At 48.7% G+C, this 10,846-nt stretch overlaps 1 protein-coding gene across 2 annotated transcripts in view; it reads left to right on the forward strand.

Annotated features, from left to right (window-relative positions):
* Positions 1-10,494, forward strand: part of Znf438 (zinc finger protein 438) — a 173,805-nt gene extending 163,311 nt beyond the window's left edge. For both annotated transcript variants that reach the window (XR_013051430.1, XR_013051431.1), the window contains one exon: positions 4,223-10,494. The gene's annotated coding sequence lies outside the window, so the exon portion shown is untranslated. The remainder of the gene's footprint in view (positions 1-4,222) is intronic.
* Positions 10,495-10,846: the final 352 nt, after the last annotated feature.

Genomic DNA, 10,846 nt, shown 5'->3' on the forward strand with positions numbered 1-10,846 from the left:
TTCCAGTCCTTACAATGACCTGTTCCTCCCTCTTTACTCTCTTCCTGCACACACTTAGTAGTGGACTCTATCCCTGCTCCAGTTCTTTTCCCTGGAACACTAGAGACTAGAAACTTTGGCAAGTGGCTGGGACTCAGATCCACACCTATAATAACACACTGTTCCTGCCACAGGGTAGTGCCTTAGGAGTGCCCCGTCATAGCGGAATGCACCCTCCAGGGCTAAGGAATCCTGCTACAGTCCTAACATCCAAGCATACTGTGCTTCTCCCCCTTGGACTGCTTGCTTCTGGAAACGGAAGCAACAACTGCTTGAACAAAGGGAAAGCTGGTGTGAGCTTGGCCCAGGTGATTGCTGCTCAGGTCAGTTGTCTCCAAATGTCAAAGCAATTAAATGTGTGAACCTTACCATGGACAGCATTTCGAGGGCTGTGAAAGTCACAGCTGAGGGTGGAGGAGCTCCCCCTGAACACCTCAACAAAGGCCCTCAGTAGGCAAAACAACTGAATATTCCCCTCCAAAGAAACCATCCCTGCTCCACAGGTCAGCGCCACAAGTGTCTTACAGGGACTCACTCTTCAGATGGGGGAGCCATGCACCCCGCCCCCAACATTTGGAACTGAACTTCATCAGAATTTCCTTGCACTTGAAAGTAATGCAGTTAGCGGGCCATCTTTCAACACTTGACCGTATTTTCTCCACTCATACCTTCCTGATGAATTAAGTGCTTATGGAAGGCGAAGGACTGAAAACATTAGCAACTGACTCACAGGATCTGCTTGCCAGACATGGCCAGTGCCGAGGCACCAGCATGGGGGCGCGTGCACGTTGCTTCTCCACAGCAGTGTGGCACATGCTGTCCTGAGCTCTGCAGTAGGTAGGCGACCTGGCTTCTTTGTCTCCATCATTTTCCAAGCCAGTTTGAACAAGGCCTGCTAATTGAATTCAGTTGTTTGTCATCTTAAACGTCCTTGCTGTCCACAGAGCTGAACTCATTTCGTCTGTCATCCAAGAATTAGAAATGGCCTTTTTATTACCAGTTGACTTGGGCTCACCATTATCCCAGAATTTTTTTTTCTTATGAAATGTATACAATGTAATTAAAGCATTGTAGTCACATTATCTGTTTGAATTGTTCCCTTTCCGGGAAGATAAAGGAGAAGAGGTGGTTACAGTCACTGCCTTTTTGCTGAACGTGTCAGCCTCCTCACAAAACACATATGTGTCTGCTCAGCAAGAGCGTTCTGTGTGTCACTGGTGGCTTAACAATTACAAAATATTGTAATTAAATGTCTGAATGCTCCCTTCCCTTCCTCATTACAAATGATCAGGGGAACTTGATTAATTTCTGCTGTTTGTTTCCTGTGTCCTCCCCTCCAGGGGAAACGACCAGCTGAATGCTGAAGTCAGAGCCAATTAAACTGCCACCCCACTGCAGCAAGACCAGGCCCGTTTTTCAGGCAAGGCTCTGAGCAGGCTTGTCAAGACTCCGGGGCTCAGCACCTCTGAGCACCGTGGACCTACTGCCAGCCATGAGGGGGTTCTGTGGATACTGTGACATGAGAGGAAAGGGAATCAGGGTGCATGCTTCCGGGGTGCAGCATTAAGACAACCCTGCCTCCTGGCACCGGTTTCACACTGGGATGACCAGGAAGGGGTAATTGGCTAAGCATGGGTGCTGAGAGAAATAAAATCTGTTAAACATCAGAAGGGGAGAGACCGCCCAATAGAATTTGCCTTTGGACTGAATAAATGCAGAAGCAGGTCCTTAGGTAAGCTGTCAAGCCAGAAATTAGCAAACAGGGGCCAGTAATGGAGGCTCCCTATTTGGAAAGGCAGTTTTAACAGTCCCCCAGATGCCGCACACAAACCGCTGGAGGGCCCTGAGTGTCTAACCTCCAGAGAGGGGCATGATGGGTAATCCTGCACTCTACTTCCCCCCGACTTTGCTATTAAATAAACAAACAACCACCACGACAGCCCAAGCCTACAATATAATTAGGATCTAGCAAATGAGTTGTCAAAAGAGCACTGACTGTGTCTCCCAGGAGGCCTGGTGCCAGTCTGTTTGTTTTACAGAATTTAAATGGCTCTCCCCTGCTGAACAATAAACGCAAACCCCAAATTTGCTGCACAGATGTGGTCTTTACTAAGGAGACTTTGTTTCGTTTTCTCCCTCAACCTAAAATAGATCTTTGACATGTAATACAGAAGCCAGGGTCTTTCATCATCTCCAATCTACACAGCAATCAAACACGGGTGTGTGGTGTCAGAAACCCTGGTACTGGGTCTTGAGGGACCTGCTGTCCATCCCCCATGGTTCTCTTGAACATCCAGGCCCCGCCCTACTTGGAGTTTATTCCACAGCATCTGCTCCTTCCTTCCTCATATGGTTCAGCCACAAATGAATAACTCTCTGAGCCCAAATCTTTCTAGATGTCCTCTTGAAGTTCAGCAAATAGTATTTTTTAAATGCTCTCTGAGTAATAGTAAGCTGGGTTTTTTTCTCATGGATCCATCTCATCAGGAGCCAGGCCGAGTATATTATTAGCACATCCTTTGTACCTACAAAGGATGCTACTTTTGATGCTGTCTCCATCTCAGAGCAACGGTCTTCCTGATATTTGCCAGCAGTGCTTTGCACCAGAAGAACGCTTCTGTGAGACCAAGAGCTCCTCCAGATACTGGCCAGCCTGGGGTCTTGACCGGACGAGCTATCTCACCATACCTGAGCTATGATGTAATAACTTTCTAGAGTATCCTTTGACCTCAGCAGTGTGGTCCCCACATAGCCAGATTTCAGAACTGAGCCTGCTGTACCACCTAAGGTCCATGGCAGAAGGAGACATGACAGGCGCTCAGGCAGGAAGGCCCTTAAGAGACTATGACTGCCAGGCCATACAAGACACCTGGCCCCTCTTGGCCTTGTTCTGGTTTAGCATCTCCAGATTGCAGCCTCTTGAAACGTGCGCTGTCTCCGGTCCCCTGCTGCTGGAGAGCCCAAGCTGACCTAATACCCAAGGTTCTCTTTAAGCCAGACACTGGTAATGTGTCCCCAGCAGAGGTGGAGAGAGGCGAAGAGGACTGAGAGCATGGGAAGGAAGGAACAAAAATATAGAAAGAGAGAGGCCTGAGGGGCTGGTCTAGACAAGCCCAGAGCCCGAGTCCTGCCCCTTCTTTGTCCAGGAAGAATCACAAGAGCAACTCCGCTGCCTCAGCACTGGCTTCCTCAATGAATGATGCTTGACCTAACCGAGATTCTCCATCTTGGTGCTTCGGAGAAATTTCCCATTACAACTTGTGAAGCCTGGTGGGATTTATGGCCGGAGAGGACTGTGCATGTGGGAATTGAGTTGTTTGGTATGCGGGCCTCGCCTCGCACCCCCACCCATCACCCAGCAGCCGATGGCGGATTTACTCTTCAAACCCCTGAGCTAGCCTGAAATGTACCTTGCTCCAGACTAGGAGATAAAATGGGATTTAGAGGCAATGCATTTTCTGGCTGGTCCTTATCTAGATTGACTGCTCCATTTTTTCAGCCGCGTGTGAATGCAAAGGATAATTACCATCATGTGTTACCTGAGATTACAGGGTTGTGTTCCAACTAACGACACGGCAAGAACCAAGCAGTGGTTAATATTTAATCAGTCTCTTGCCTTAACAATTGGATAAATGAGGTGTGTAATTACACAATTATAAAAAGACGTTGTCGATAGGAATGGTGCTGTTATTAATACTGACGGTAAAAAGCTGATGGAAAGCAGCGCTGGGTCATTTCACAGGTATTACCTCAGAGGACTTGGTGAGGGCTCTCCTTCGTGAAATTTTAAGTGTGGGTTCCAATATGAGCATGGACTATCTGACCAGATATCTCATTGGTTGTCTGGATTTCTCTGGAGTCTTTAAATGAGGCAAGCTCCAACATTTTCCTGCTTGTATTCTAAGGGTGAGTCATAGCTGGTAGATATTCAGTGGGTCATTCTTATTTTATTAGTTTTAGTACTGTCATTCTCTGTCGGTGTTAGAGAGAGATTGAGCCACTGCCCAAGGCCAGCTCTCTGTATTTGATCAGTACTTGTCACCATCCACCTACCCTCACCCCCATGAACTGCTTAGATAGAACCACCACTCATGCCCTTTAGTGGCATTTGCCTTCAAAGAGAGTAGCCCGGGTGGTCCCCTGTGCAGGATGCTCTTGGCCTTAATCCTGTGTTCTCCCATAGGTGCCTGGAGCTCCATGGTGAAGAATGTGTGTACGTTCCTGCTTGTAGGTATGGAGAACTGAGCTTGGATCCTCTGGAAGAGCAGCCAGTCAGCTAGTGTTCTTCCATGGCTCTACTTGGAAAACACAGCCAAGAGCACATTTATTTCACTTATGTGCATAAGTACATGTGTGTCCAGGTGTACTCACCTGTATGAATGCTAGTGGAGGCCAAAGGCCAGTCGACATGGGATGTCTTTCTGTATTGCTCTCCACATTATTTTTTGAGACAGAGCTTCTCAATGAGTCTGCCAGACAGAGAGAATAAATAGGAGGAGAAATGTAGGGGAGGGAGGGAGAGAGAGAGAGAGAGAGAGAGAGAGAGAGAGAGAGAGAGAGAGAGAGAGGAGTGAGGAGTGAGAAAAGGAAGAGAGAAGGACACCAGGGCGCAAGGACCAGCCACACAGCTAGCCATGGAGTAAGAAGGAAAGAAAGACATATAGAATAAAAAAAGGTTAAAAGCCCAGAGACAAAATGTAGTTAAAGAAAAACAGGATAATTTAAGTTAGAAAATCTGGCTAGAAACAAGCCAAGCTAAGGCCAAGCATTCATAAGTAAGAATGAGTTTCTGTGTATTTATTTGGGAGCTGGGTGATGGGGATCCCAAAAGTTTAAAAGAAGGAGAAGGAGAAAGAGGAGAAGAAGAGGAAGAGGAGAAAGAGGACATGCCTAGTATGTGAGGCCCTCAGTTCATTTTCTACCATAAAAAATTCAAAGGAGGGACCTTGGTCCCCACTCCATTGGCACCACTGGGAGGCAGAACAGTGATGCATAGTGGGGGAGTCCTGAGTCACTGGTGTGCCCCCAAAGGGGGTTCTGAGGCTTGAACTTCTTCTACTGTCCTTACATTCTACTTGTGACATGAATGGCTTTTGCTGTAGCCCCCACTGGCCACCATGATTGCTGCTCACCACAGGCTCCAAAGCCCATGAATCTTCCCAAGCATGGACTGGTACCTCCAAAGCTCTGAACCCAAAGAAACCTTTCTACTTTATAAGTTGATTTTTCTCACCTATTTTGTTTTGGTGCCAGAAAGCTGATTAATACAATGTAGGAACCTTATCTCAGCTAGAGTCCTGTTCATCTCCTTCACCTTATCTATGGCCACACAACTAGGCAAGCTTTTCATACACTGCTAGATTATAATCCCGTTTCTGAGTTTACCTGAACTATAAATAATCAAGGGACACGGTCCTCTTGATCTCCTATCGCTAACAAAAGAAGTTGTTGGTTCTAGTCATTCACTGTGGGCATCACATCCCATTCTCTGGGAGAAGATGGGTGAGATGTACCTTCAGAGAGATGGGTGCTAAAAAACTATGAGCAGGCTTCCCATGAGAGTCAGTGAGCCTCACTGAATTAGATCCAGGCCTTTTGCTTCCAAAACATAGAAGGCCTCCAAAGAAGAGACCAAGCTAGTGTGAGGATTCCCTCTGAGCGGCCCCAGAACTTGACCAACACTAAAACAACTCTGTGTGTTTGGGGGGTGGGTGTCTCATTAGTCACATGTGTTATTCAGTTTGGGAATTTCCTCTATGGCCTGTTGGAGCTTGTTCTGAAAAAAATTACCCTGCAGTATATGTAGAGAGGCAAGTCACTCAGTCAAAGGGCCAACCCCGAATTGCCTTTAGTCAAATGTGGTTCTCTTCTATTGGGAGGCAAAGGCCTGGCCAAGACAGGGAGAAACATGGACAAAATTGGCAAGAATAGGCCATTACTAACCCCATCTCATTTTAGGAAAAGCAGGAAGGAGAGAGAGCCCAAGCAGGCTTTAAAACGGAATTCTCCCAACATGACTCAGGGGTTGAGTTTCTCCTGGCAGCTTCTAATTTGTTTCTATAGATGGGAGGTGGGCTCATGCCATCAGGCTAATCTCAGAATGAGGAGCAAGCGTATGTCTACATCACATGAGCATGAAGCTTATGGGGGGCGTGCACCAGCATCAAGGGGTGGGAAATGCAGTCCCGTGGCCTGGCTCCAGTGTGTTTGTGGAGGAGAGTGGGGAGGGCATGGTGTGGAAATGGAGCCAGTTGGTTGGGAGACGGGTTATAGAAGCCTAGGCTTCTCCTTAGGACCCTCTGATGTTGGAAAGTATGAGTTTCACATGCTCAGTAGAACTTTTTATGTTGAACTCAAAGAGGAAAATTAGAAGTCGTGTGAATGATCCAACCAGGCAACAAGTGGCGAGCAGATGTTGCAGCCTTGTGGCTGAGATCCCATGCTCTGAAATGGCAATGGACTGTGTTTGCAACAAGCGTATTATCAAAAGCAGAACATACACAACCCTGGAAGAGGGAACATGCAAACCGGAGCCGACTCTGCTCTGAAAACGGCACTTCCCACTAACCTGCTGTTTAGGAGAGCTGGGTTGTTTTTGCCTTTCCTCAAGAATGAGGAGTTAAATTTAACCAAGTCTAGAGCCAGAATCTGTCACTTTAAATAGCAACAAAGACCAGTGTCTTCCAGCCTCTTTAAAGCAAGGCAATATTCTAGAGATACACAAGTTAGTTGGCTGTCAGGTAGAGCTGGGAGCCACTGGGAGTGTCTGGGATTCCAAGCTGGACATCATCCTCCATGTTCCAGGGCTGGGAACTGAGGGAGAGAAAATCTGATGAATCAGGACGGGTGGCCGGGGCTGAGCACACACACACACACACACACACACAGAGAGAGAGAGAGAGAGAGAGAGAGAGAGAGAGAGAGAGAGAGAGAGAGAGCGCTACAGGCTAGCAGAAAAAAGGAGACAAGAACCAAGCTAGGAGCTCCCCTGTGAGGGAGAGAAATTGGGTCCCCCATACAAGACTGAGCAGGGGAAAGAGGACAAACCTGCCTTTGCATGGTGACCCACCACTGTAGAGGGCTGATGAGGAGAACTGGCTTGCTGGGAATTCCCAGGATCCTGAGGTTTTCCATTCATTCGTTCATTCATCCATCCATCCATCCATCCATCCATCCATCCATCCATCCATCCATCCATTTATGGTGGGGACAGGGGTAGCAGGTGCACCAGCACATGCAGAGATCAGAGGACACCTCATGAGAGTTGGTTCGCTCCTCCCACCATGTGGGTTCCAGAGAGGGCACCCACAGCTCTCACCCAGGCACCTGCAGCCTGCAGTTCTAACACTAGGAGTATGCCCAGGAGCTACTGCCACACTCAGCCTAGCAGGCATGTAATGAGCACCTGCTGTGAGCCGCAATCTGAGTGGGGCATTGGCTGCAAAGATGGTGGCCAGGCCTGGCTCTGCCCTCGGGGCCCTCAGAGCAGCGGGGAGGCCTCACGGATTGTGGAGTGCCTGTTTGCCCTATGCTTCTTGTCTACCCATCTGAGGTGGCAAGTTCCAAACTTCTCCCTTTCCTGGACTCATGGGGAAATCGCGGAACACCCCCCCCCCCCCAGTGCTCCTGGCTTCCCAAGGTTTGCTAAGCCCCCAGGGAGAGGTAACAAAAGTCCCTGTGTCTCAGCTCAGACTTCCACAGCTGTGCACAGCAATGCTCAGCTGTGATTCCATGCTGCCTGCAGAGGGGAGGACACGGGGGTGGGGTGGGATGGGGGACACATCTGTGAAGGTCCTGAGTGGAAGATTGTTGGAAAGAAATATCAGTGAGGAGGGAGAGCCGGTGCCGTGGGGTAAGGGTGTCGTTTGCACAGTGGCCCAAGAAGGCCTCAACTAGAACAGGAGGATTAGAAGAGAATTTAGAGGTAAAGAATCAAGCCCCAAAGATCTCCTAGGGAGACACTGGTCCCAGAATAGGTAGAGGGCTCTGCAGTGGGAGCCTGAGGGGCCCAGGTCCACATGGAATTGGCATACAAGCTGACGTCAGAGTGAAGGGACAGGGGGAGGCCTTTCGGCCTGTGCCTCACAGCGAGAGGCAGAGCAGATAAGAGTGACAAGGGCCAGCCAGCACCAGGGAGAGTGACCAGGTATCCCCAAGTCACACCAGCTTCCCACTAGCCCACATTCTCGGGGTCCTTGGAGCATCCCGGGCTGATCTTCTTTCTTGCCTCTAACCCCAGGAACAAAGTTCTTGCCCTCCACCCCAAGTTCCTGGTCTTTTATGGTACCTGAAACCATCCCAGCAGAGACCTCCAGATTCCCACCTTATTCTAGAGGAGACATATGGGAATCCACATACCTAGTGTTTTCTTTTTGAGCATCGGATCAGAAAGGATAGAGGCCCCGATCCTTAACACTGGGGAGCTGGCACAACGGTTAAGCCTTTAAGTCCCATCTCTGCAAGTTAATGATTCTGTGACATGGAGCATAATCTAATCTCTGGGCCTTGCTCTCCTCGTCTATAAAATGGGCATAAATAGCAGACCTTGAACCCCAGGGTTGAGTGAGTTCACAAGCCCTAAGTTCTTCGAACAGTGCTTGACATATCACAAATCCCCACTAATTTCCAAGGACTATTATTATCCCTTGGAGAAGAGTGATAAATGGAGAGACCTCTTGCTTGCACCAGGCCGGGAGCCATTGTCGGGAAATAGAAAGTGATCCATTATTGAAGCCGGGCTACTTTCCTATGCAGAGTCCCATGTCACATTCCCCTGCAGGGTGGAACGGGGTCCTATTTTGAGCTAAGGGAAGGAGCTGTCACCTGCATTTTAGTTTAAAAGTGTCCTTGAGAGCTTTAAGAATTTAGATAATCCAATCCAGCAAATTAAATCCAATCCTTGAAACCCCAAAGGACAGGAAGCAGAGGGGTGAGCAGGCATCCACACATGTTCTGTTGTTACCTCCTCATGTCCAGACTGTCTTACAGGTCCTGGGGTCTGTCACCGCATGAGGACAGCCAGCCCCACAGGCCTAACCCCCTCCTGTACCCAGGGGCAGCGTTGCCAAGAAGCCCCCCTGTTTCGAGAATCCACACTCCCACCTCCTGTATCTGCCACCATTCCTACTAATTCAGCCGAAACCCGTGAATGGCTGGGAGCCAGGAGCGTTAGCAACAGCTGCCTCTCCCTGCATCAGCCTCCACAGAGCAGGATGGGAGGTGTCAGTCCACACTCTTCTTTAAAAATAAAATGCCCAAGGAACTACAATGAAATCATGTTTTCTCCAAGGCACCTCAAGCACCAGCTCCCATTAAAGTGATGGCGCCACATTTAGGACTAGCCACACTGGGCTTTGGCTGCCAGATGCAAAGGAGCCTGAGAACATGGAGCTGTGCCCATGTTTGGGAGCTCAGTAGACTGATGCTCAAGAAGTTTGAAGAGAAAGGCCAGCTAGGCCTCACCCTGAGGAACAGCTTCCTCTGGGACCTCTCCTGCAAACCTCCTTCGACTTTCTCTCCCACGAGCACAAGACTGGCTCTGCCCCGCCCTGGTCTGAGAGCTCTTCACTTCCTCCAAAGGAATGCATCCTCCATGAGCCCGAGGGTGTCACAGTTTCAGCCCCATGTGCACAGGACTATAGAGAAGGTCCCTGTCCTTGGCCATTAGTGTGGATTTCTAGACCAGCATACCTGGTCCAGAGGATTAGCAAAGAGCTTTCTGGAATTTTAATTCCAAAGAGAAAAGACCTTAGAGTCTGCTCATTTTGGAGAACCAGCCCATCTGTAAGGGATGGTATTTTTCCAAGTTTAAGGATATAATTAGCTATTCCAGGTCAGCCCATCACACTCCCAAGAACTGGGTCCTATGAAGTTAAAGCATCCTTTGAAATGTCCCATGCAAAGCAAGTTCTGTGTGACCTTGGGTAGTCTAGGAAACATTGTCAGCTGTCATTGCCTTGTGGAAAGGTAAAGTATAACAATATAACAAACTCAAATATAACAAACTCAAGGAAATGTCCTAAGAGGCTGGGAATATAGCTCAGGGGTAGGACACTTACCTCGTATGTGCAAGGTCCCAGTCCCCTCCTCAGCCCCAAGGATAATAGTAACAGTAACAACAACAACAATATAATAATAATAATATAATGCAGAGGAGAAAAGATCCCACAGAGCAAGCAGGCTTGCTGAGCACAGCTGTCCCCTAATGTGTGGCCACAGAGTCCCTTCTTCAAAACCACGGGATTCGGGTCCTTCCCTTCCAAGGCCTCACTACTTCCTTTACTCTGGTCTGTGGTGAGTACTCATTCAACGTCTGAGACAAATGTACTGATTTCCTGTGATGGTGACAATGTTGTGATTGCCATCTTGTAAGCCCCTCACCACCCAAACTAAAACACAGAAGAGGAAAAATATGTTTCTGGCCTCAAATGGAAGTAAACAGCTGGTGTTGATGAATTCCAGAAGCAAGTGTCCTTTCTTCTCTCAGAGGGAGGAGGGAGGAGAGGGAGGGAGGGGGAGTGGAGGGCGAGGGAGGGAGGCAGAGAGAGAGAGAAGGGGGAGGGAGGGAGGGGGAGAGAGAGAGAGAGAGAGAGAGAGAGAGAGAGAGAGAGAGAGAGAGAGAGAGAGAGAGAGAGAGAGATGGGGAGAAGGAGGAGGAGGAATGAACAGGGGCTATGTAAATATAATTATTCTAAGTAGAGTTCCTTGAACATTTTTCCATTAGGTAGCAGGGAGGTCACCCCGAGGCCAGCTGTCCAAATATGGCTGTCAGTTCTCTTGAGTCAGCAGAGTACACGAAGGAATTTCT

The sequence above is a fragment of the Peromyscus maniculatus genome, chromosome 5 (genome assembly GCF_049852395.1).
Source record: "Peromyscus maniculatus bairdii isolate BWxNUB_F1_BW_parent chromosome 5, HU_Pman_BW_mat_3.1, whole genome shotgun sequence".
Classification (NCBI taxonomy): domain Eukaryota; kingdom Metazoa; phylum Chordata; class Mammalia; order Rodentia; family Cricetidae; genus Peromyscus; species Peromyscus maniculatus.